Raw genomic sequence first — 27,454 nt, forward strand, 5'->3', positions numbered from 1 at the left:
AAGTGAAGGTTATAGAGGCTCCCCATCTCCTTCCTGGCCTTGGGGTCTCTGAGACATCATATAAGGGGCCTTAAAACATACTTCTCCACAGCCAGAGCTCTGAGCCTGAAAGAAGCCCAAGACCACCTTTAGGAGCTCGAAGAACTGTCATCCCTGGAAACAGTGGCTGTCTCCCCAACGCACTTCAGAAACACCTGTCACACCTGGAAGGAAAACCTCCTTCCCTTGTAGGTTGGGAGTAATAATGCTGCTGAGGAGCCAGAGGAGGGTGGAGTGATGTTATAAGAGGGATCAAGGGGACTACAGTAATCAGGACTCTTGGTCGCAAGTGACAGAAATCCAACATAAATCTCGTACGGCAGAGACGGGAGTTTACTGGCTCAGGTAACCAAGCCCAAGGAAGGCGGCCAGCTGGGTCCCGGGACAGTGAAACCAGGACCTGGAGCCCCCATGCCCTTCCTGTCTCTTGTCTCTTCTCTCTGATGATGAGCTTCACTCTCCTGCAGACTGGCATCACCTAGGAAACAGGAGCAGCTGTCATGAGCACTTCTGCCCAGCTTCATGGCTAGGAAGGTACGCTCGTCCTTCCATTTCAGTTAGTAAACTCCCGGACAACACAGCCACCTGGCTTGCTTCCGTGGCCAAAGAGGTAAATCCGTGTGATCGACTGGGCCCCACTAAACACAAATATAGGAAGAGGAAGAGCAGTTCTTCATGAAGGATTCTCAAAAGGAGGGCCAGAGCGGGGCCATCACCCACATCCACCTCAGGCCTCGGCACTACTGCAGGGAGTGGCTCCAGGGCACACAGTCCGAGGGGTGGCCAAGGGGGAAGCATCAGAGGGGATGGGGCTGCAGAAGTCCCAGCAAAATTGGCTTGGAGAAGGGGCGCCTGGCTCAGTCAGTAGAGCACACGACCCTTGATCTCAGGCTCCTGAGTTTGAGCCCTGTGTCGTGGGTAGGGTTTACTTAAAAGGGGTATTAAAAAAAACAACAACAAAAAACAGTTGGTGCAGAGGTCAGAATGAAACAGTTCATAACTCCGACCTTTGATGTTCTGGGGGCTCACACAGCCTGGGAGACTGAGGTCCTACAGGGGAAGTGGGGGGAGGGTAGAGATCCCCCACTGTTCCAGAAGACAGTCTGGGGTGCAAGGGCAAGTGACATGCTTCCAGAGGAGTGGGGTGTCACCGCAATCATAGGGCCTGGAGGGCTGCAAAATGTAAGGGACCCCGGCCGGGCTCAGCACTCCACCCGTGTGGCGCAGAGCCACGGCCTGGGTGTGCGACCCCACCGACCTAAATCACGCCGGGCCCCGCAGAAACATCGCACAGGTGTGCGAGCTGCAACATCTGCAGCACCGCCACCATCTGCCACGCCGAGAGGGGCCCGCAAAGAATCAGCAGGATGGCAGCAGGATGGGGCCTGGGTTTAAAAAACAACAGCCCCAGCTGGGCCGCGGTTCTCCCCGACCGGGCGGTTTTGGGCTCTCGCAGGGCCCCGCCGCCTGGTCCCAGGGGCCGAGGCCCGCGTCCCGAGTGGCTCCACTGGCCACGGCCGGCCGATCGCACCTCCTCCCTGGCCTCACGCTGCAGATGCACCCCGGGGCCCCCGGCAGAGGAGGCTGGAGGCGGAGGTCACAGCGGAGAACTGTCCTGGGCCTGACTTCTTGGACTCGAGCCCTGTTCGGTCGCGTCCACAGACAGGCTTCCAGGCGCGGTGCTGGGTGCTGGGTGCTGGGTGCTGGGTGCTGGGCCAGGCATGCCAGGAGGAGACGGACCCCCAGGCCCGGGAGAGGTAGGCGTTCGCATCCCACTGGTTAGCATCCCTGGCAGGGAACCGGCCCAGGCGGGACTCGGCCGGGCTGCTTTTTATTAGCTGGCTGGTCGTTGCTGTTTTTAAGAGCACACCATTAAACCTGACAGATGGCCCCCTTGTGCAGCCGAACAGTAAACGTGATTGTTAGGATCCCAATTGCCATCTCCAGGCACTCCTGGAAACACAAGTCCTTTGTACAAGAGGAATAAAGTCAGACACAAAGGGGAGAAAGGGGCCCATTTTCTCCTATTGCCTCAGAATTGATCCTTCAGACTAAAGAGGGCTGTTTTTGCTTCCCAAGGTGGGGAAGAAAAGCCATGACACTCTGGGCGCAATTAGAAAACACGCCCATGCGTAGACACTTCGTCCTGGCCTTGACGGCAGGGTTATGAACTCAGGCTTACGTATTAAACTGTGCTGGGGCTGTGAGGCCCTTTTGTTAATATTGTAAGGCAGGTACTACGTGTTTGTTTATTTCTGGTCGGGAAGGGAATGAACTGGGCCCTTATTCTCCAGCTCTGTCTCGAACCCGGGTACTTTTCTCACTTACTAATTGAGGAGGGCAGGGTGCTGGGCAAGGTGTTTGCCGAGGCTCCTTTCAGGACTAACATTCTATGACGCGGTACAGTTTTTTACGTGCTTGGGAAGTTCTCATTACTGACCTCTCATTGGTGTTTCACCCCCACCCCGACAACTGACTTTTGTGCGCCCCACCATCTGATCCAAACTCCTGGGCCTGCGACACACCAGCTCCCTCACAGCCACCACAGCACAAAGGAAAAGCTCCCAGATGCGCAGCCTTGAGTTGGAGACAGTCGAGTCCCGGGTCAGTCACCCCAAGGCCAGAACTGTGGGGTGAAACGTGGCTAGAGCTGAGGAAGTAGTTCCCTACGTAGCTCTGGAGAGCCTCTCTTGGGCCCCAGGGATGCCTCGGGGGTCCATCCCAAGTGGCCCTTGCACCTTTTGGCAAGCTCTACTGGTAGATGCAGTTCCAGCAGGGCAATAATTTAGCATAAATAGTCACAATGGGCTGATCGTGACACTTCAGCACTGACCTGAACTTACTATGTATCAGGCATCATAGGAAGTGCCGTGCGTATATGATCGTACGTAACCCTCCCAGCAGCCTTCAGAAATAGACACTCCTCCTCCCCTTGCTTTCCTGAGTAAGGAACTGACACTGACAGGGGACAGGTCTGTGACAGCAGTGTGAGACCCAGCAGGTCACCTCACGACCTATGGCCGAAGTCTGTTCACGCCTAAAAGCAGGAGACCAGGCTGGGCTGGTGTTTTCCGAAGTGCGGTGTATGGACCACGCGGGACAATCACCTGGGGTGCTTGCTCACATGCAGACCCCCGGCTCCACCCCAGATCTACGAAGTCAGAATTCCTGGGCGCGAGGCCCAGGAATCTATCTTTTAACAAGAACCCCAGGTGATTCTTAAGCATATGGAAGTCTGAGAGCCCCGAGGTATAGGATTCTGAAATCTCTGGCCAGCTCTGGTACAATGGCCCATGCTTTCCCTCTGCTAGAGAGCCTTCAAGAATGCAGGCTTTTCTCTTTCCCTGGACCCAAAGTTAACCCCCAAATATCCTGAACATCTTCTTTAGATATCAGCTCTACACAACTCAAGATCTTGTTTCCTATAGGACACGGGCACGTTTTCCATTCTCTAAAATGTTTAAACCGTACCAGACAAATTCTTCCCATTTAGAAGGAATGCAAGGACAAGATGACATGACCTTAGTTAATTAAGTTATTGTGCAAATGCAAGTCAATAAGCATATGGAACTAGTTACTGAGGAAAGGGTCACTGGCTCAGAGAACACGGACAGTAATGAGAGAGAGGGGAGGAAGAGAGAAGGAGACGGAGACCAAGAGAGACATTGCTAACTTGGAACACACACACACACACACACACACACACACACACACACTGGGATCATACACAGAAGAAAACAGGTAAAATCAGGCTGTAAGCAAAGAGCGTAAGAACAAATAGGCCTTATGTTCACTGAGAACAAGGAGGTTTTGTCACCTCTGGCCATGATCTTGACTTTTTCTCCTAATTTATGTCCTTAATTCCCTTAAATGTCTCTCTCATCCCTTTGTCCTCATGCTTTCCTCTAATTTGCCTCTTGGTCTATTTATTTTTGTCCTTTCCGGCTGAAACTGAGGTCAGAGTGACAACACAGCCTGCCTGCATTCAGCCCACCTTGTCATTTCATCATCTTCCTGTAATGATGCAGCAAATCTCCTCAGCAGAGGCCTCAACCCTGGCTTCCAAGATGGCCAAAACCCTGCATTGACCATGTGGCTGCCAGGCCCAGGGGCTGCCTGCTGAGACGTTTCCATGGAGATGCACATATGCTTTTCCCATGCACCTCAGCCCACTTACACACACACACACACACACACACACACACACACACACTAGCCAAAGTCACCAGCACAACAAAAATCTATTATGTGTCAATTGTGCAAAGCACAGTCCTAAGTACAACGAAGAAAACCACGATAAAGATGCATAAGATGTGGTCTCAGCCTTCCGGGACCTTAGCACCTTTTAAGAGACTTCGATGGCTCCCAAGAGCAAGTATGGTAGGAGTTCAGGAGTCATGGTGTGTAGGCCGGTTACAAAGTAGCCTCCTGGTAGCAGTGGCACCTGGGCTGGACTGTGGAGGAGAAGCCGAGGAGACTGGGCATTTTGGGTCTCCATTCCTACATTTTGGGATAATAGTACCCTGATTTTCTTTAAATTTACCTTACCTCTTGTGATTCAGGTGGGGCTGAATGTGAACTTGCTAATCAAAGCAACCCCATGCACCTGGTCCCCATGAGCCTCGGTTCAGAATGGGTACATGATCCAGACCAGCCCAATAGGACCCGATTTGGGGACTTCTGCAGGAACTATGGGGAAAGGAGAGTTTCCCTTTGTTTGCTGAGAAGATATATCCTGGAGACACTGGAGGTCATTTTGCTACTACATGGAGGGAGTGACTTCTGGGTGAAACCAACACTGAGGAAAGAGGAATCAAGGTAGAAACAGACTCCTGAGGATGCAGATTGAGGAAACCAGCTCTATCTCTGGACTCTTAAGGTAAGCTGATTTTGTTTTTTTTTTGTTTTTGTTTTTTGTTTTTTTAAAGATTTCATTTATTTATTCATGAATGACACAGAGAGAGAGACACAGGCAGAGGAAGAAGCAGGCTCCATGCAAGGAGCCGGATGTGGGACTCGATCCCAGGCCTCCAGGATCACACCTCGGGCTGCAGGCGGCACTAAACCGCTGCACCACTGGGGCTGCCCTTGGTTTTGTTTTTTAAAGCAATTATGGTCAATTTGCTGTCATTAGTAACTTGGAGGTAGAAGTATGTAAGGGTGTGCGTGGAAGAGTGGGAAAACCAGCCTCACTGGTTGATGCTGGTCAAAGACCAGCTGGAAGGGTGAATTGCAGGCTGACTTGGTGGGAGATGGCAAGGGAGGCATGAACAGAAAGCTAAGGCATAAGAACTTTATGTCCTATGGGCAAGGCAAGCCACTGATGACCTCTGAGAAAGGGAAGGCTGAGGAAAGAGGGAACGTTTCGGTGATGGATCATGCATGACATGGGCAGCAGAACAAGACGGGTTCCCTGGTTTCTTCAAATTAGTCGCTTTGGTGACAAGCTGCGGGTGGCAAGGGAAAGAGAAGGCCAATTGAGTGTCTGTGCCTCTGAGTTGGGAGGATGGTGGTTCCACTGATGGAAAGTAGGGGTGGGGCTGGCTTGAAAGGGAGAATGAATTCTCCTCCTGAGACCTAAGGGGGCAGCATTCAAAGGAGAGGGACTAGAGCTCATCAAGGGGGGCCGTGGCCCTCAACCTCTCTGTGTGGGGTTGGATAAGGTAGCCTCCAAAGTCATGGACAATTCTGCAGATTCCAGGAGGGAGGTCAGGGCTGCAAGGGCAGATGTGCTAGTGAGCACTCACAGCTCCTAGTGACCTCGGAGGGTCCCCAGCATAAGCTCTGACCCAAAGCACAGATCTCCTGTGCACAAATTCTGACAGATGGCCATTCGCCTGGAACGCTTTTTACATCTGGCACCTTACAAACTGTTTAAGACCATCAACTTCGTTGCCAGGTGGCTTTAACATTAAATGATCCCTTTAAGTGAGCTGACTTCCCCACAGATTCGATCCACATTGCAGTAGGTGACACAGTGTAGAAGAACACACTGGGCTGGCGAGGAGCACGGCGGAAGTCATCTTCTTTGGCCACACTCAAAAAGTGGCCATTCTCTTGCCTCTTTCCTCTTTTTTTAAGCAACATGTTAAAATGACGGCTGTGTTAAGACTGATGAAAACGGTTTAGCGGAACCAGCGTGACCGTGAAACAGTAAGGATGGAGTCAAAAGTTGAATATTCTTGCCGCCTCTTCCCTCTCCTGTAATCAGTGGTAGGAGACTTGCCCCTCCCCAGGCTGGCTTCCCTGAGGATGCAATGGGGCTGTCTCTGAAATGAAGCCTGATTCCTTTTACTCAGAACAGACTATCCACTACTTTACTATCATGGTCATGGTGAACCTCACTTTTCCAAATGAATTATCTCCACGGATGCCACAGCTGCTGAAGTCTCGATCTTGGGTGAAATCCCAAAAGGAGACAGAATAAAAAGCCAGGCTCAGGCCTCAAAATCACACAAGTGATTTGTTTATACACAAGTTCATTGATGTCCTTCTTCCTCCTTCTGCAGTACCACACACACGCACGCACACACACAGACACAGAGGGTTTGTTTAAATCAAGAGGCTACTAAACAAACACGAGTTTGACCAACTTTAAATATCTGAAAGTATTCCATTGGCTGCCGAAGCATTTTAGTTACCCTGCATTAAATAGAACAAATGTGTTTTTCTCAGTTTGCCACTCATTATCAGAAATGCCCTGGTCACTAATCAAGAAAAAAAATATTCCAAGTGAGATTGCTGAGAGCATATGAGCTCATCTGTTTTCTGGATTGAAAAAAGAAAATATTTCTCTCCGTCATCATTATTTTTGCTATTGTTGTTTTCTTCTGATGCCAAACATAAGGTCAGAAGTGCAGCAGGAATATTTGGGGTTGCTCACTCCCATGCTTTAAAAATGTTTATATACACTTAATTCTTTTGCACTAAGAATTTGCTATAAGGTCCTTGCACTGCTTTCTCCTCCTCATTTCTTGGAGCCAGGTTCTAAAAGGCGCTCTCTCTTTCTGAAAGCACCCATGATCTTGACTTGACATTTTGTTTTTGTGATCCCGTCTCCTCCCTGCAATGTTCCTTATCCTAAGTTGAACTACTTCAGATACAAACATTTAAGGTTCAGTTACAGACTCCATTGGGTTCAAAAGTCTCTCCATCGACTGAACTCAAATCCTCTCTCTTCTGGCCATGACTATCTCTTTGGTTGTCTTAAGAAGAGGAGAAAGGAGCTTCTCCAAGACCGGTGTCTCTTCTGTAAACCCAATGAGCAGCTGTCTTGGTTCTCTCCCAGGCTTAGCTCCGCCCTCCACAAGATATGCTACTGATGAGAGCACAGGTGGTGGTCAGGAGAAAATGCTGCTTTCTGATTTCATAACTTGGACAAGAGAAGAAGCCGTAACTACAAACTTCAAAGTCCCGTGCCATACCATGATCCCAATGGTTAATCTAACACATGGAAATCAAAACTGCCTAAGAAAAATTAGACATGGGAGTGAAAAATTAGTCATACATTTGTTTTTCTCAAATTACATTATTCTCTTGTGATTAATTGGGAGAAAGAATAACACGAAGATTTTATTGAATTATTTCCATTGAAAAGCTCCACGATGGGTTAATTAAAACTAACACATCTTTCCCTACAGCAAACCACTTAGCAATGTTCTGGGCACCAAATTTAGAAATGGAAAGCTTCCAAGCTGTTGGGTTCCAAGACTTCTCAGTTAATTAGTGCAGAGAAATTATTTTTATCTATGCATCATGTTAAGATTCAAAAACTAGGTCAGGAATTTTTCTGCCTTTTGTTATTTAAGTTCAGGACTGGTCAAAGGCACAAGAAGTTAGTAGAAGGATGAAGATGTATGTACCATCAGATTGGATTTGATCAGTGTTAGGTCATTAGGAGTGACTATTAATTGCTTTAGCCAAGAAGGCCCAACATTTTCAAAATATTAAAGAAAGATTAAAGAAAGACATTTTACTACACTAAGAGGAGTCTTACGCTTTCCTAAAGCCAAAGTCTTTTCCGGTGGTCACTGAAGCACCTTGCTTATCTCCACCCATGTTCCCAGGAACATCCTATAAGAGTTCCAATGGAGTGGCCTGAGTTTTCATGTCATCCAATGAATGGTTCCGGCTACACAATACTGGTTTTGCAAGGAGAAGACATGGTCCTCAAAGTACTGCATATTGCAAACAGAATGTTGACCTTGGAAGATTTGGGGGGCCATAGAAGAAAGGGCTCAGAGTCAGAAGGAGCCCCTGAATCTTTTAACCCCAGATCCCATCCAATATACAGTCATAACCCTTACCCACAGTGGATCTGTTCCAAGACCCCCAGTCAATGCCCGAAACCACAAACAGTATCAAACCCTTTATGTACTATGTTTTTTTCCTATATATATATATATACCTATGATGAAGCTTCGTTTATATATTAGGCACAGTAAGAGATGACAACAAAAACTAATAATAGAACAATATAACAACACACTGTAAAAGAGCCGTGTGAATGTGGTCTCTCTCTCTCTCTCTTTCAAAATCTTTTTGCACTGTACTCATCCGTCCTCTTAGGATGATGGGAGGTGATAAAATGCCTATGTGATGAGATGAAGCGAGGTGAATAATGTAGGCATCGTGATATGGCGTTAGGCTATTACTGACCTTCTGACGATACATCAGAAGGAGGATCACCTGGTTCTGGACCACAGTTCCCTGTGGGTAACTGGAACCACGGAAGGTGAAACTGCAGATAAGGGGGATGGGGGGTGGGCCACTGTAGTTGGTCGTCCAGCCTTTACTTCAGTGCTTCTAACGATGGGCCAGCATGAAAGAAGATGGTCTGAGATAAGCATTTTAAGTAAAATAACACCATGTGAACTTAGTCTGTAATTTAAAAAACTGTATCACTTTAGACTCCATCCCACAATGGAAAAAGCCTCACAGAAGCTGTTAATACTTACAAGGATGACATTAATTACATGGTTCTCGACTTCAAAGGGAGAACATATGGTGGTAAATAGATGCATTTAAAAAAAAATCTCACATAGTAACCAAAGTTGCACAGATACACACACACACACACACACACACACACACACAAGTGTCAATGACATTTATTCCATGTCACAGCCATTCAAAAAGCACTTAGTGAACCCTCCTATGTGCCGTGACCACCATGAGTGGTGGAGGCCAGGCTGGAGAAGACTAGGTTCCGTGCTAACCCTCCCGCACTATTTTGCCTCCTGCTGCATGTCTCCCCTTTCCTGGGGGCCACATGAAAAGCATCCCATGGGCAGCCTGGGTGGCTCAGCGGTTTAAGCGCCTGCCTTCGGCCCAGGGCGTGATTCTGGAGTCCCAGGATCGAATCCCCTGTCGGGTCCCCTGCATGGAGCCTGCTTCTCTCTCTGCCACCCCCCCATTTCTCTCTCTCATGAATAAACAAAATTTTTAAAAGAAAAGAAAAGCATCCCAGTAGGTGGCACGGGCTATGAAAGGTCCAAAACACGAGAGGCCTAATGTTGAGGTTTTCATAGCGTAGTACTGACTTCTAAAGATGTCTTCATCCACAGCATAGACATTATTCCTGATCTGGCTCAGCCCCAGGCTCTGGGTCCTTCTGGCAGCCCTGCCCCGGTGCTCATTTTCCTCCCACTGCTGAGCGCATGGTCCCTTCATTCTGTCCCCGTTGCACGAGGCCCCCATCATCTCCCCATCGTTCTGCCCACACTGTGACACGCATTCTGGGACCCTCTAGAGCTTCCTCACCCTCCTCCCATGTTGGCTGGTCAGCATCGGAACCTGCCCAGTTATTCAAGATGATGCCAATGCTGCTGACATTGTGGCGCCTCTAGCACCTCCTTCTGCAGCCAGGATATCTGGCTGGATCAGGCCTCGAGGCCAGCACCTCACCACCACACAATTCGGTTCCATGTGGTTTGACAGTGTTACAGAAGGAGCTTAGAAACTCACGATTCACTCTTTCATAGCTATGGTGAGGAGATCTTGGTTTGAGTCCTTCCTTTATCACTTACTATTCAGATGATTTGATTCTAGATTTTCCCCGAAATAGTCTATGGTAATAATACTACGAGTTATGAGAATTGAGACAACATGGGTAGACACGCCAAATACAGACCTTCATGGGTGCTAAAAGTGTGTTGAATTTGGATTGGATTCATAAAGACTTTTTAGGAACTTTTAGAGACAAGAATTTAAAACAGCGAATCTTATTTTTAAAATGACATCTAATTCATACTATCAACCCTTGACAGTTCAGTCCTGACATGCTTACATAAGTTTATGTAGACCCACGTGGCCACCTGGACCCTGGGGCCGGTGCCTCATGCCCTGCTCCATACCATTCTGTGCATTCCTAATTGTCCACTTGTTGTTCTGCTTGAAGGAAATGTCCAAGAACACAGGTTCAGTGACCTTTCTTATTTGGAATCTGAAACATGCTCAACTGATTAGATGTGTGCTTATATGGCTTTTTCCTGCATATGTGCAAGGTGGGATTGGGGTGAGCACAAGTCCATTTGGTGACCTGAATCCCTTCCCAGTCATTATCATGGTCATCTCTTTAGAGGACACTGCAAGAAATCTTCCCATCTTAGGTATTTTTCCTCCTTACCACATCACCTTCAAAACCGCACTTACAATCTGTTTTTAGACTCCTAGTGATCATTCCAGTAATCTCAGTTATCTCTTACTTGAGCCAAAGCAGCTCTTTATCTGGCTCTTCCCATCTTTCGGAGCTATTTTGTTTAAAACAAGCTTGATTTTATAGAACAGTTTTAGATTTACCAAAAAAATCATGAAGATAGAACAGAGATTTCTCATCTACTCCTGAATCCAGTTGCCCCTAGCACTGACATCTCACATCAGTATGGTATGGTTGCTGCTATTAATTAACAAAAATTGATACATTATCATTACTCACGTCCATATTTTATATAGACTTTTTTAGATTTTAAACAATTGTGGTAAAATACATATAACCTATAATTTACCATCTTAATCATTTTTAAAGTGCATAGTTCAGTGGGAGTAAGTACATTCATATTGTTGAGCAACCATCACCACCAGCCATCTCCAGAACCCTCTTCATCTTGCAAAACCGAAACCCTGTGCCCATTAAACAATAGCTCTCCATTCACTAGCCCCCTCGACAATTACCATTCTTTCTGTCTCTATGAATTTGACTACGCTAGATACGTCACGAAAGTGCGGTCATCCGGTATTTGTACTTCTGTGACCGGTTCATTTCACTTAGCATAACGTCTTTAAGGCTTGTCTACGTCACCCATCATCTCCATCTTCAACAAACTTCAAAAAAGGATGTTCCTGCACTTTCTACATCTTTCTTTAACAAAAGATCTTATTTATTTATTCATGAGAGACACACAGAGGGCAGAGACACAGGCAGAGGGAGAAGCAGGCTCCGCTCAGGGAGTGCAATATGGGACTTGATCCTGGGACCCTGGGATCACACCCTGAGCTGAAGGCAGACACTCAACCACTGAGCCACCCAGGCGTCCCACATTCTACAACTTTCTGCTCTCACCTATCTATCTCCTGATTCTCTAGTGTAGAGTTGGCCCTCTTCTTCAAGGAACACCAGCTTGCCTCTATTTTTGAGCCTTTGTCCTAAATACGATTTAGCATCTGGGGCACAAGAACCCCTGCGAGAACTAACATTTTAAAGCACTTATGAGAGGCTTCAGCTCTTATTCTAAGAAATATACACCTATTATATAATATGTATAATATTACATGTGTATAACATACCTATGTAATGTAGCGGCCCTCTGTCCACTAGCCCTGTGGGCCACCTCGGCTCATGCTCTGTGCCATCCTGTCCCATCCCCTTCTCTATCTGACCCACATGGCTGTTGAGTTGCTTCCAGTTCTTTTTTTTTTTTTCTTAAATATTTTATTTATTCATGAGAGACACAGAGAGAGGCAGAGACACAGAGGGAGAAGCAGGCTCCATGCAGGGAGCCCAATGTGGGACTTGATTCCAGGACTCTGGGATCACACCCTGGGCTGAAGGCAGCCGCTGAACCGCTGAGCCACCCAAGTGCCCCTCAGTCACTAATTTTTTAATTAAATGTATGTACTCCACTACAGGACAGGTGGCTCTAGCATCCCACTAACATTTTACTTTATAATCTGAAAGACCGGCAATACACAGTAATTCCACTCAGAAGCCACCATGGTCCTATGACCCGGATTTATAGACGACATTTTATGACTGGGGAATGACACCACTTTCACAGGGGCAGCACAAGCTTCCATGTGCCCTCTCTTCACGCCTAAAATCATCTCTCTTCTCACTTGGATGTGACTTCTGGGTGCCAGGCACTGTGCTAGGGCCAAGGGCACAGCTCTCCGTCATTCAGCTGTGCAGAGAGAGCTGAGAGAGCTGCTGCTGGACCTTTTAAATGCTAGGCCCAAAAGGCAATCTTAGGACAGGGCAGGGTCTATAAGGTACTTATGACCACAATCTGAGTTCAAATGGGAACAAATCAGAACATGCAAGCCCGTTTGGTCGTATTGCTGAGCTAAGCTTTGTGTCTGATCTTCCAATCTGTGGCCTCAGGGCAAACAGGTGATCACACGTGTATGCATGTGAGTGTGTGCGTGCGCGTGGTGCTCAGTATTTGTGCAGCTGGCTGGCATGCATTCCTTACCACAAAAGAGGAAGGCTGTGCAGAGGCGGCCAAGAACCCAGCTACGGCAAAGTGGGTATGACGGGACCTCTGATTTATACTCCTCTTGCTGCAAAACACAACTGGGAAGTGGTGGGGAGGAAGCCGCCGGCGTGGGGATCGGCAGCCTGCTGTGTGTCTGGGTGCCTGTGTGTGTGTGTGTGGGGGGATGTGTGTGCACACGTACAAGGGATCTCATATAGGGGCAGCCATGTGTTACCTGGAGATGGTGCCACAGAACACATCCAAATACCTGTTCTAAAATCATATATAAATTCATGGCTTCGGCTGAAACCATTAACAGCCGAAAAGCAGTTTGGTAAAGAACAGTTCCATGTAGAATATAATAATAATACAGTCATGGAGTTGACAAGGGCTGCTCTGTCGCGTCCCATTCCTTGTCCTCCCGAGAGCACACGTATACCCCATCTTCCCTGCAGCTGCGCTGGCTACAGGACTTCTTCGGCTGGTGGGAAGGAGCTAAGGGGTTGGGTGTTACTTTCAGAGCAAATTTCTAGGGCCTGTCCATGATCTGCTGTTTCTCCTCCCCCTGTCCCCGTGATGGTGGAAGTGTGGGTCTGGATCCTTCCCACGGAGGCCTGAGTGATTGCCACAAGCAGAGCCCTCTGCGGACAGGAGTTAGAGATGCAGAGCGAGCGAGGTGTGACTCCGAGCTGTGTTTAAGCCTCTCGGTTTCCAGGACTGTGTTGCTGGAGTTATTCTACTACTATGAGCTGCAAGGACATTAGGGAAACATGTTAATAATCTGCTCCCGGGGTGGAAGACAACAGGCGAAAAATGGAAATAATTGCTCATTTTGCTAAAAGGGACTCTTTTCTTTAATTCAGGGTGGTGGTGGTTGCTTTTTCTTATAAAAAGGATAGAAAGCCCAGGGAACACGAAGGAAATGGTTGGCTGTTTCTAAGATTCTATTCTCATACAAATTTGAATTTATAGCAGAAGACTTTGTGAAAGAAAGCAGTGGGAATAAAGTTCAGCTACTTAGCTGAAGGGTGCTGCTGTATTTAAATTTTTTTTAAAGATTTATTTATTTATTTATGGTAGACATAGAGAGAGAGAGAGGCAGAGACAAAGGAGGAGGGAGAAGCAGGCTCCATGCCGGGAGCCTGACCTGGGACTTGATCCCGGGACTCCAGGATCGCGCCCTAGGCCAAAGGCAGGCGCCAAACCGCTGAGCCACCCAGGGATCCCCCGGTGCTGCTGTATTTAAATCAAGCAACTCCTACTAGCAGCTTCGATGCTCGGAAGGTGTTAGGGGGAGGCATTTCCCTGGTTTTCCAGAGGCAGGTAGAAAACTATTTGCTCCTTTTAAGTCATAGGAAATAGTTGCTTCCTTCCCCTCAGCCTTCTCTTACATCAGAAATACTGTCTCCAGACCCAGAGCTTTCTCCCAGGGCTTAGCCTCCTCCTGAAAGGTGGAAAAGTCTGGTGGAGGGGAAGGGGGCTGCCACAAACTAGAAATACACAGCTTGATGAACTGGAGAGGAAGTGGGCCCAGTGACTTTGGAAGGCCAACATGTCCCCAGCACTGAAGGGGTTCACATTCCCGGGGACCCAGACACCTAAGACGGGTGACAATCTGCCACTGGCCTCAAGCATGGATTCGAATGCCACACACTGGTGGCAGGTATGGGTGTTCCACTCACAGAGAGCCCAGCCAACTGCTCTGGAACTGCGGCGCATCCCAACTTTATTATTTGCTCATGTTGAGAGAGATTCCAGACTTGAGGTGGTGGCATTGATGCTGGGGACAGGCGGCCCGGATCGGTATCCTCGTCACACTCCTCGCTAGCTGGGGGAGTCTTGGGTGAGTTATTCAGTGTCTCTGTGCTTTAGTGTTCTCCTCTGAGAAATGGGGGAAATCATAGCATCTACCTTGCAAGTTGCTGGAGGATTAGGAGTCATTTATGTAAAGCTTTCAGCACAGAGCCTCACCCACAGGGAGCACTGTGCCAGTTTTTATTATCCTCCTGCTGTTCTCGATCTGCCCGTAGGCACTGGACCTCCCTTGCTGTGGCAACTCTTCCTTGCACCAACTGCCCCACAGGAGCTGACTCCGTGTACTGCTGCTGGAGGTGGGGAGAAGCGTGAGTTGTGTACATCTGACAATTCTTAGAAGAAATTCAAGTATCTTTGCATAATATTTATGGCATCATCATGGTTTTGGAGAGGCCACTTACACTTGACTGCACTCTGTGGGAGAAATTATGTGCTATTATAGCATCATTTATGAACCTGAGCATGGGCTAAAGGCTTAGGACGAGTTCCTAAGAATGTTAAGGGTCTATCATATTCCACCCTTAAGGTGGAGAGGCATTCACACCCTCTCCCTCTTCACAGGGCTGAGGAGGTGAGAACTTTGCGGGAGGATTGCCAATCAGGCATCATCGGAGGAGAACTAGAGCAGCAGGGGCTGCCTTTGGGTCTACGTGGGCTCAGGGGGCCCGACCACAGGCCAGAGGAGAGATGCAGGCATCTGGCCAGGGAGGACGAGAAAACCAGGCATCAGGTTTGCTTCTAGATTATTCCACTCAGCTAAAGATGGCGAGATCTGAAGCAGACCCTCTGCTCAGGAATAAAGACGGAGTGACTGGCTAGTTTCTCTAACAGCAGCTGGGAGGCTGAACATATAATAAGGAGTTTGATAGGGATGAATTAGATGGACACAGCCTTGCCCAGGATTCAGGCTTGTAAGTAAGGCTCGCTGAGGCCGGGGCTCTCCCTCAGGTAAGTTCTGACGGCCTGAGAAGGAGAAAGAGAACTGCTTACTGCAGACGAGAGAAAGCCCCTGCAAGGGTTTTTTGATGTGGGGTTGGTCAGAAGCCTGGAGTCATGTATGAGATTGAATGGGGTTGGATTTCAAAGCCAGATTCAGGGTGATTTCTTATTTTTTAGGCATTTCCAACAAACACCCTCTTCAGAGTATGGGTGAACTTATCTACGGTTAGGATTCAACAAACAGTAGCTATTACTGTTATTATTATTATTAATTATTTTTATTATAAAATTATCAAATTGTATGATGGTTTATTTCTTTAACGTTTGTTTTTAGTTTTTTTTTTTTTTCCCCTAAGTAGAGGATGTTCATTATGAGCAATTGTTTTGAAAAATGGAAGGGAGTATTTTGCTTTAAAAAAAACAAAAAGGAAGGAGCAGCGGGTAAAGGGTAAACCGTGTGACATGAAGTCTCAGCTCAAATGTGTGCTCTACGGAGGGGACCTGGGATATGATCAAGGCGTCGACAGCGCTCTGGTTCTGGCCCCCCTTGGAGTGAAGAAGCCACACTTCAAATGTGGCACATCTGAGGAGGTATCGCCCTTGGGGAAGGCAGGGGCAAAAATGAAATCCCCTCCAGAAATGTGGTTTGGCTAAATGCGAGGTATTAAACTAATTCTGGTTTTCTTTGAATGGAGTTAATAGGTGAACTAGAAGAGACATTCTGGGACCCGACAGGGGCAAAGGAAAGCTCCCTGCAGGCCTCCAGCCACCAAGCCTTCCCCCAGCCTCCAGGTGTGGAGATTAGACCCTGCACCCAGGCTTGCCCGGGACCAGGCGGTGACACAACCACTGCTCTTCTCTGCCTCTCTCATTGCAGGTGGTTCCGAGGTTACCTTTACAAAAGGATACACAGATTTTCCTTCTTCTGTGTCATTAAAACCCCATGCTCCTCATGCTCCCATGAAGAGGCACATTTAAACGTTCAGTAGCAAAATGAAGAACTCTCCTACAACTCCTAGGGGACGACACTGAAATGGTGCCTTCGGTGACGGAAATTATGAATGCAGTATTAGCTGGGTCAGTCTTGCAGAAGACTGCTGCAACAGCAAACCCAAACAAGATCCCGCCACTAGTCCTGGCCCTGCAGCTCGCTGGGTTAGGTTATGGAGTCAATCCCAGTTATGTAGACTCCTAAGAGGAAGAGACACGCTTGGTAGGACAAAATTGCTCTCATCTAAAATCATGTGTACTTTGCCTTTGGAGAGAAGTTGGAGACACAGATTCAGAAACAGATGCTAGGGCGCCTGGGTGGCTGAGTGGCTGAGCATCTGCCTTTGGCCCAGGGCGTGACCCCGGGGTCCTGGGATCCAGTCCTGCATCGGGCTCCCTGCAGGGAGCCTGCTTCTCCCTCTGCCTGGGTCTCTGCCTCTCTCTCTGTGTCTCTCATGAATAAATAAGTAAAATCTTTAAAAAATAATAAAATGAAAGTTCCCTCCTGGGCAGTCCGGGTGGCTCAGCAGTTTAGCACCTGCCTTCAGCCCAGGGCCTGATCCTGGAGACCCAGGATCGAGTCCCACATTGGGTTCCTGCATGGAGCCTGCTTCTCCCTCTGCCTGGGTCTCTGCCTCCCTCTCTGTGTCTCTCATGAATAAATAAGTAAAATCTTAAAAAGAAAAGAAAAGAAGCAGACGCTAATCTGAGTTGAATCCCACAGCGCACCTCTGCCCTCAGCACACCCGCTGCAGCCAGCAACCCACAGTTGCTCAGGTGGGCCCGCACGTCCTTACCGTCCCCACCTGCTCAGTCACTGCCACTACAAACCTCCTACCACCTGCTCTCCCCACTCCCCCCCACTCCAGTTTTCCTGTCTCCGGATTACTTCCCATCTTGCTTTCCCTTGAGCTGCTGCATGGCCCAGTCTGAGGGACACATTTATCCTGGCTGCAAAGTCAACGGCGTCCCCCAGAGCTGGCAATCCGGCCGTTCGGCCCCGTTAGACACCTTCCACATGCACATATGGTTGGGCGGTCCCATCCCGCTCCTGAACCCAGCCTTAAGAATGGGTCACGATGATGCTGTTGGAGACGCTCATGACGGCAGGTGCGCACCGCGGGCGAGGCACGGTGCTAACCCAGCCCTCCACATTTCTTCACTTGGTCTGTTCTCGCAACAACCCAATCATCCCCGTCTTACAGGTGGTGAAGCACAGTTCAGAGGTGTCGAGGAATTTGCCCAGGGTCCCCCCAGTCTTCAGGCTCCTCTTCTCTACACAGTGGTGCCCAGCAGGGGTGAAGAGATGTCCCACGTCCCAGCGACAAAGGATGGCAGGAGTCATTTCAGGTAAGGCTGCATATCGGCCCATCACACTTCGCCTTTTCCCTCCACACTGAGAAGATTGCTCTGTTGCCCGAGAGACCCCAGCCTCTCCTCTACTATTTCACCAGCCCCCCGACGCGATCTGTTTGCGTCTGGGTCAGCCTGCTGCTCCAGGATGCTTCTGAGGGCTAAGCCCCGGATCTCCTTGTTGCAGCCTGGAGCTGGCAGGTGCCTGGCCTCTAACAGAGACTCAACAAAGCTTGCAGAACTGGATTGACTTGGCGTGGGGGTGGCTCTGTTTATAGGAAATTTGGCCCAGAATTCTGGTTTGGGTGCCCGACAATAGGAAATTGGAAACCTGACAATACTGTCCTGCTGATGAGAATAGTATAAGCCTTGAAAACCTCAAAAATGCACTTTTAAAAAGGATGGCCAGAGTGCCAGTTTCGATCTGTACCCCCATGCAGCTGGGGTACTCAGACAGAACCTAGTGAGACAGCAGTGAATTTACTTTCTAAGGATTAAGTCTCCTCTCCTGCTGTAATTTAAGCTGTAAGGCTTCTCATATGGTATAAACATCCCTCTATTAATTGAAAACATTGCTGGTTAACAGATACATCTCAGTTTCAAAGCATTTTATATTCTGTACTATACTTGGAAAATATTTTCCAGTGGGCATGTGGCTAACTTCTCATATTATTTCAGGATCAGTGCTTGGTAGAATTTATTAAAAGATAAATTCAAGAGAACTTGTCTTCTCAAAGGAAACAGGAAGGTCACTGTTGGAAAAAGACCAAGCTCCTCTTTTATGGTGGAGAAAACCAAGGCCCAGAAGGTTAGGTGACTTCCCCAGATCACACAGCCTTCAGGCTAGAGACATCATGTGGGAAGGTCCTAAGTCAGAGGACTTGGAGTGGGTGTGGTGTGAGGGTGTTGGCGGGGGAGGCGGGGTTGGTCACGGCATGGTGGGCCATCATGAGGGGTTTGGATTGCATTCCAAGTTCAATGGGCACCAGCCAAAGGGTTTCATGCAGGGAAGTGCTAGGATCTGATCCATCTTTTCTAATATAAAGACCAAACTTCTGCTGGAAGGAGAAAGACCAGGCTTTAGCTGTGGTGAAGGTGTGAGATGCCTGTCACCCTGTGAGGGTGTGACCGTGGAATTGGAAAGAAGGGAATGGGAGCGAAGTATATTTTAGGATCAGAATCCAGAGAACTTGTCATGGGAGATAAGGAAGAAGGAAGGATCAAGGGTGACTACTTGGGTGGATGAGGATACCATTTAAGAGATGGACAGGAATAAGGACAAGGCACTAAGAATTGGGTTTTGGACATGAACTCAAGTCAGGTTTGAAATGGAAACATTGGGGGCACCTGGGTGACTCGTGGTTGAGCATCTGCCTTCGGCTCAGGTCATGATCCCGGGATCCTGGGTTCGAGTCCCACATTGGGCTTCCCGCAGGTACCCTGCTTCTCCCTCTGCCTGTGTCTCTGCTTCTCCTTCTGTGCCTCTCATGAGTAAATAAAAGAAATTTTAGAAAAGAGAAAGGTTATTGAAATGGAAACAGTGTAATAGATGTGAACCGCATGGTGTCTGGCACAGGGTAGGCGTGGTGGCAGTGATACCGCTGTTTTTATCACAGGCATTTTCACCACACCAGTGGGGTTACTAAGGCCAAGGAGAAAAGAGATTTATATTGTAAATTATGGTGTCCTTTGTGCACAGGCTCCTTGACTAGGTCGTGGGTGACAGACACACTTACTAGCAAATTGATGCAAGTGTCGTGAATGTTCGGTATAAACTGGCATTCATAGATACGATATGATTTTGGTTCTTCCCCTATATGACGAGTCTGAGACCCGCTTTCGGTTATGGCTATTGACGATGATCTGAAGCTTGTACAGAATTTGTTACTGAATTTTTCCACTCTTCCAAAGGAAAGAGCTTTACCTTTACAAGGAATAGCTTATCAGTATTCCTGGCATTCCTGTGTGATGGCTTATTGTTCGGATGTTCCTTATCCATTCTCTGAAATGGATACATGTACAACATACATGACAGAGTTCAAACTCTGTCAGTAGAAACTGCACATCCTTTTAAGAGAACATGCCTTTATTTTGTTCCCCAGTATCTTGATTTTTGGCCAGCTCTGTGCTCTGATACTCCTCTACTGCTCTCTACTGTTCAAAATGGTCCAGCCGCCAGCGAACTGCGCGCAAAGCAATCCACTGGGGCAGAAGTAGCAACCTTTACTCTCTATCTACGCTTTATTTTAGGGAGATTTATATGACAGAAATAGTCAAAATAATGATCCACGGGGGGGCGACAAACATATTTTAGACAATCCATTTTCAAGGATTTCCATTGGGCACTATTATGATCATTATTCCCTATTCTCTCTTAAAGTATTTTTATTGAGTTCCAGCGTGAACTCCTTGATCCCTTGCTTTATTATAAAGGCTTGTGAGAATGTTACGGTTCAACCTACACGAGGTATTGTTTTGATGCCTTAACTGTAAGTTCTGGATGCTTGCCAGACAAGTGTCTACATAAGTTCACAAGAAACAAGAGGCCACGATAACTGCCTAGCCACTTAAGGGCATCGGATCCTATAAAACTAAATTCAAATGGTTAGTTATCTGCGATCATCATTTTCAATGGCTGTAAAATTGGTTTCAAAGGTAGATACAACCGAAATCACAGTGCAGCAGAGCTTTGTAATAAGTAATATTTATGACCCTTCTTTCATATTAAATATCCTAAACGGGAGAAGACCCACATTTTAAAGCAGCCAAAGTAATTTTAAGACCACAGTTGCACGCCTGTGCACACAAATGTTCAAGAGAGACGTGTTTAGGTTAGTAGGGACTTATCTCAAATACCAAGATCTATGTTAAACTGCTCGAATGACCTACATTTTCTAAATAATTTCTATTTTTTCTTTCTCTACAAGGATAAAGTAGCTTGTAGAGGGTTTGTTCTCAGTTCCAGAAACCAAGGGCTCCTTTCAATAACTTGTTGATTGTAATTTATAGAACTAACCGGCTTCAGACTCGGAAACCCATCTTACATTGTGAAAGTGGTGACCTCTGCTGGAAACACGCAGGAGGAGCCAGAGTCACACACCGGCTCCTTTTCTCCGGCTTGGCTCCATTGCTCAGAACATGGGAAAAACAACATCCACTCCTGTTTGCTTCAGGAGCGAACCTCGTATGCGAGTCTGCTGCTAAAAAAAGCATTCCTTAAGACTGACACCTCATCTGATCTCATCTGTCCTGGAGAATTTAAGCTCTTTTGGTGGGACATCTGCTTTCCTAAGAGAAAGGCTCTCCCCAAACCTGATGCCACCTAGCTCTGTGACTGCCCAGCTAGGGTAATTAGCTTAACGCTTCTTTGCCAAGCGGCTGGAGCACCTTGGGTGGATGAAGGAGGGGATCACGGCCCCTTTGAAAGCATGTCTTAGGCCTGCTCATTGCTGCCTCTGCCAGCTTCCCAAACAGGAAGCCAGTGAAGTACCTTGTAAATATGACCCCAGTTGGCGAGTGACTTCAAAGGCACTTTCTGCAAAACTCTCACTTTGGGAGGGGCCGGGGCCTCGTTGGATATATTCATCTTGAAACAAAAAGGAAGGAGCGTGTGTAAAGTTAAAACCACCGACATGGCCAGTTGAGGAATTTGAGTGTTGGCTTGTGCCTCCGAGCACCTTTCTGTGCTGCTTTAGAAAATGATGACCTCAGCACTGTGCCACAAAGCCACTATTGTCAAGGGTGCCCTACAAACACTGCTATGAGGATCCAGGCCGCTTTGGGTTCTTTATCAGGGAAACAAAAGAGCCACAAGGTGATTGTCACTGGGATCTAATGCTTTCCAATGGGACTGGCCTCATAAAAGAGCTTACAAAGGTTGAAGCTGCTCTGAAATCAGGGTCCTCTGGGGCACACATGAACTAAAAGTGACCATCATATGACAGATGAATGGGCAATTGCTTATGAACTGTGAATGCTGAACAGGCCTAAGTAGCTCTTGCTGTTGAATCATCAGTGGCAAACCCTTAGGTCAGCAGAGGCTTAAAATGGCCCAGCATCTGGTGTAGAGGGAGAGAGGCACAGAGAACCAAGTGCAATGTGTAGCCTCAGGTTCCAAGTACGGACTTTCGAGTCCTCTTTTCCTCATGCGCTGTCTCGGACTTTCCAAAACCGCTTTAATGAAACACAGCTGGATTTTGTACTCTTCCCAACCATGCAGAGGATGGGGAAAACGATTTTGCTTACTTGCCTACGTCGTTTGTAGGCTAAAGTGTGAATGAACTATCAAAACCTTCTGAAACTTATTAAAGGTGAATTTTGTCGCCAGAGACACATTTTACAGCTTTAAAAAAAAAAAAAAAAAGCTATGGGGAATTTTCAGCAGGACATGGGTATTTAAAAACACAACTCGCTCAGTTAATTGGGAGCCACAGAGCTAAACCTCAGACAGTTGAAGCTTTAAAATTTCTCTTGGGGGTTTAAGGGTATTGATCATAATATGCTTATTTAATACTGTTTGACTGTGTGACTGCTCCCTGGCATTAGGGGTAATCCTTGCCCTGCTCCTACCCAGCCCTGGAGAGCTGGACATAATATTCAGCATGTGTTTGTGAAAACATAGCAACATATTCTGCATTCCTTCGAGCACAGTTTTAGGACCTCTCTACTGCAGCAAAGTTGTTTTAGTTATTTCCAATAAATATTTATTTCATTTGGCATGATACTTAGCTCCATATTTTATTAATTAGCCTTATGTTTCATCCTAAATGCTAAAATAGGAGCCTTTCAAGTTACTGAGGACCCCAAATGCATTTGTAATGAAATGCTAATACGGTCTTTGTGACTTTAGGGATTTTGGTGTTGATAAATTTGAGGGTATTTTGGAGCTGCATCTAATGCCTTATAGAAGCATTTTATGAAACCATGGTGGTTTTATTCTATTAAGAAATCACACCCCTAGAGGTGTCTGAAAAACTTCTTTTAGAAGATTCCAAAATGCCAGATGCAAATAGTTTTGCACTGGAACACCAATTTAGGAACACAAACATCAGGTGACTTTTGATTTTTTTTTTTTTTTTTAAGAAGACTTTCTGATTTTAGAAGACGTAAATATCTGATTGAAATTCTAGGGGTCACAGTTAGCAGGTTAATGTCAAGTTAGGTTTTAAAAAGTTTCTCCAGATATGCAACAGATGACACTCTGCAATTCTAGCAATGTTCACCCATTCTAGAACAAAGCTCTAAACACACTTGGGAATTTCCAATCAGATCAGAAAAACACCAGCGAGCGGGCCGGGACTGGGATTTTTAAAAATGCTGAAACCCCTGCCAAGAAATAATTTCTCCTTAGACACTGTGTGGGCAGAAGTGGTGTATGATTCCTCTCGACGACGTTCCTGCTTCTGTTCTTGTCCCTGCCTGACATCAGGGGAGGAGCACAGGCTCGTCCAGGCCGCCTCTTTGGATTGGTTGGGTATCTGAGGCTGGAGGGCGAGCCCCATCTCTTCCCAGCAGAGCTGACCCTCTTCACATCCTGGAGGACACAACCCCCTTTTCCTGTCCTTCTTTCCCTGGGCAGTTTAGAGGGGAATCATGAAGCTTTCTTGAGATTGTTGATCACACATAAGGTTTTAAAACTTCTTCTCCCTTCCACTTTGTGTATCAAGGGAAAGACCGATGATCAAAATCTAATTTTGCCATTTGGTGGCTAATAATTTGGTGGTTCAAGTTCAAGCATGGCTCTGAGTTTGTGATATGAGTTCATGAGCATTCTCTCAGCAACCCCTGTGCGCTGGGTACTGCAGGGAATGCAAAAGTAAGTCGGTCACCGTTCCCCACCTCAAGAAGCTTAGGATCTGGTCGTGAGGTTACAGAAGTATCTCATCTAAATTTATAATTTCGAGACAACTATGAGGTGGAATTCAGTATTAGAGATGAGAGGTTAAGAAAAATCTGAACCAGATTGAATTGTCAACATTTGAGCATCTTTTTTAAAAAAAAATCTATAAAATCGCAATTTCATATGGCTCAACCCAGAACTTGGTGAGAACCTAGAGCTTGCTACATCATGCTTCATAACTCAGTTGCAAACTCATAAAAGTCTGAAATGATTTTGAAATGAATGAGGGCACCACTCCCTTTCTCCCTTCACTAGAACTTGTTTTCCAAAAACACAGAGGAGCTAACTCATTTTCAATGGCCTTCCCTTTCTTCAAAAAGGTTCTCCTCTTCAACACAGCCCTTTTTCTAGATCTTACTCTCCTTTTTCTTGAGGTTCCCCAGAGCACACGTTTCTGTGCCTTCGTTTTTACAGGATTTCCCTTTGTTTTTATTTTTATTTTTTTTATTGAAGCAAAGTCGACACACAATGTGGCGCTGGTTGCAGGTGTGTGAGTGATTCACGGTGAGGCCGCCCTCCCCTCAGGAGTAGCTCCATCTGTCATCACACAACACTATTACAATACCATTGACCATGTTCCCTGTGCTGCTCTATAGGATTTCTCTTTTAAGGGAACTCATGGGGAGGTGAGCTATCCCATCTGAGAAGAGCGGACCTATCACACTGGGGATTGGCAACCTGCCAGTAACATCAGAGCCTCTTGTGAACTGGAACAAGCAAGAAGTTCGTCACTGAACAAACTCTAAGCAGGAGCATTTCTGCTCACATTTACTTAACCTTCATTTTTTTTTTTTTTCATTTACTTGAGTTAACTAACCTTCATGGTTTTTACGCTGTCAACTGAGGAGGTGATGGTACACAACTACTCATTCTTATCAAAGTAAAAAATAACCACCACAGTGCAATTTCCTCTCATCAAACCGCCCCCCCCTCCCCCGGGATAGCTAGAATGGCATTTCCGCACACAGAAAAACCTGCAGACGAGAGTCGCCAGTGATGGGGGTGTCCCCAAAGACCCCACCCAAGTGCATATAAGAGAACAAGCAGGTTGAGACCTCTACCATGACCAGTGTCCCCCTTGCTCTTCTCCTGTCGCTCTGAACTCTACCCTTGCAGGGGTGGAAAGTGTGATTTATCAGCTCTGGGAGGAGGAGGAGGAGGAGGAGGAGGAGGAGGAGGAGGAGGAGGAGGATGGAATCTCACAGGAGGGAAGACAGAGGCAGCCTGTCACAGTCCCTTCTTCAGCTGCAGCAGACAGAAAATGCCTGGGAGTCCAGCTGGAAGGCATGACTATTCCATGGGGTTAGCCAACCAATTACTAACTAAGGGCTGTGTTTCCTAAGGGTGACCAGAAAAGTTGTGACCTTGCCCAAATATTCACTCAGAGATAGAGGAAGAACTAGGCCTCTACCGAATAAAGTAACAGTGAGAAACAAAATGGATTGCTTTATGATTGGGCTCGGTGAGCCATGTTTATCCAACACACTAGTTCCAAACATAATGTAGAAGGCCTGTGTGTCCTGGGGCTCTAGAAGGGATTTAAATTCAGCCCATCAAGTACAGGAGGGTATGGCTGCTGCTAATTCACAGGTTTAAAACAAAAACAAAAACAAAAACAAAAACAAAAACAAAAATAAATAAAACAAAAACAAAACAAAACAAAACAAAAAAAAACAGGCTTCGGGGTACCCGGGGGGCTCCAAGGTTGAGCATCTGCCTTTGGGTCAGGTTGTGATCCTGGGGTCCTGGGATCGAGTCCCACATTGGGTTCCCTGCATGGAGCCTGCTTCTCCCTCTGCCTGTGTCTCTGCCTCTCTCTGTGTCTCTCATGAATAAAGAAATAAAATCTTAAAAAAAACCCACCAGGCTTCTATCTGTGTAAGACTTGTTTTTATAGTTTGGTTTCTACTTATCTTACTACCTTAATCTTCAAGTACATATTAAAATATCTTCTGAGGGATGCCAAGCCTTTTTTTTTTAATAGCAGTTCATGAAGTCTGTGGCTGACTTTACTCCACTTCTATGCTTCTTTCCATTTCAGCACACTGACCCAGGGACAATAAAGGAATACATTTCCCTTCACCATATAATACACTGACACCAGCATGCTTTTCCAAGTAATTATTTTCTTTCTTTTCCTTGATTTAATCTTGCCGCCCTCTTCCCCCTACTTTTTTGCTAATGCAATGCCACCTTTTCAACTATCTTCTGTTGCATGAAGATAATGGCTAAAATTTGGTGACCATCTACTTGTTCCAAATGCTTTATATATTTTATCTCAATAGTTACCATAATCCGGGGGAAAAACTAACAGTATCCCCATTTTGCAGAAGGAGGAAAGGGAACCTCGGAGAGGCCAGTTTATAAGGTTAACACATCAGAGAGCCTGGACTCTCACCTGAGCCTGTCTAATCCCTCGGTCCATTTGCTTCCAAAAAATGAGCAGAATGGGCAGTAAGAATGTTCATTGTAAGAGTAGACCAGGGATCTAGTTCTGCAAATGACTTATGGATTATTTGGTTAGTCCTTTAATCTTTTTTGGTGAAATAAAAACCACACTACATCCATCTATTTATCGTAAGGGATTATGATACGAGACAGACATGCCATTATTGATCAAGCACACCGAGCACAGGTGATGGAAATAGTCTTAGTAACACAGTACGACTTCCGTTTTGCCTTCATCCATACTATAATTTCCTCTGTAATATTATCATATCATGTCATATTATTTCTGTATTTGAAATACTATAATTTAGGAGTTTCAACTTACAATAAAGACACTCTGTAGGTTTCCCCAGCGTATCCCTTTCGAATATAATGCAAAAAAATTTAAAAATGTGGGGAGGGGATAAAGCCACAGTGGAATATTCACAGTAGTGACTTCAGAGGAGCTCAGTAATTTCCTATCAGGCAAAACATTTGCTCCTTTGTTTACATAAAATAGACATAATCTAATCTATGTTTTCCATTTCTGCATTGAATTATATTCATCCTGAGTTTCTTTTTCCATTTCTTTTATCCCACCTTCTTCCCAACTTGCCTGAGGCATTTCGCTGATCTGAACTTCAGCCTTTTCTGTTGGTGGACAATGACCTCTCCTTCCCTCTGTGCTCCTCTCACCTGACTCCCTGTGCCCCCTTCCTGCCCTCTCTGAGTGCTTCCAGCCCAGCTGTTGGCCTCCCTTTGTGTTTTCCTCCTCTGCCCTCACTGTTAACATTCTGGCATCACCTCCCATCCCTCCCTCCCTCATCCTTCGTGCCTCTTCCACGTTTCCTCATTATTGCTGCATTTATAAATAGCCTCCAAGTAATCTATCATTTATCCCAACACGCTCAGATAATCTCTTGACACAGCTCACAGGCAGTAGTTAACGGCGGCAGGAAAATTTACCAGGCTCATTTATTATCCCCTTAGAGGAGTGCTGAAGCAGGAGTCCACACCGAAACATCTTACCTGGTTCAGCAGCCCCTGAAGAACCACCAACAGTCAGTAAGGAAGCAGACTTCTTACGTCTAAGGATGACACGAGGCGCTGAATGACAGGGATCCCTGGATGCCCCGTGCGTTTTGTTAGCCTTGTTTTCCTGTCACAATTAATACCAACCCACTCTCGTGCACCTGCAAGGTGCCTGCCTGGTTTTAGCTGTGAAAAGTGAATTGTTTAATTCAGGGCTCTTCGTGCAGGTGTGCAGTCTGTGTACCGCCTGGTGGGGTCCAGCAGAGGG

The 27,454-nt window shown here is 46.7% G+C and overlaps 1 protein-coding gene and 1 long non-coding RNA gene across 5 annotated transcripts in view; one reads left to right on the forward strand and one right to left on the reverse strand.

Moving 5' to 3' along the window:
- SCFD2 (sec1 family domain containing 2) overlaps positions 1 to 27,454 on the reverse strand; it is a 419,880-nt gene that overhangs the window by 72,411 nt on the left and 320,015 nt on the right. The window lies entirely within an intron of this gene.
- On the forward strand, positions 14,709 to 25,705 carry LOC125752358 (uncharacterized). Its single transcript, XR_007401706.1, has 3 exons — positions 14,709 to 14,842; positions 17,681 to 17,825; positions 20,838 to 25,705. It is a non-coding gene; the product is annotated as an uncharacterized LOC125752358 (long non-coding RNA).

Source organism: Canis lupus, chromosome 13 (genome assembly GCF_003254725.2).
Source record: "Canis lupus dingo isolate Sandy chromosome 13, ASM325472v2, whole genome shotgun sequence".
Lineage (NCBI taxonomy): Eukaryota > Metazoa > Chordata > Mammalia > Carnivora > Canidae > Canis > Canis lupus.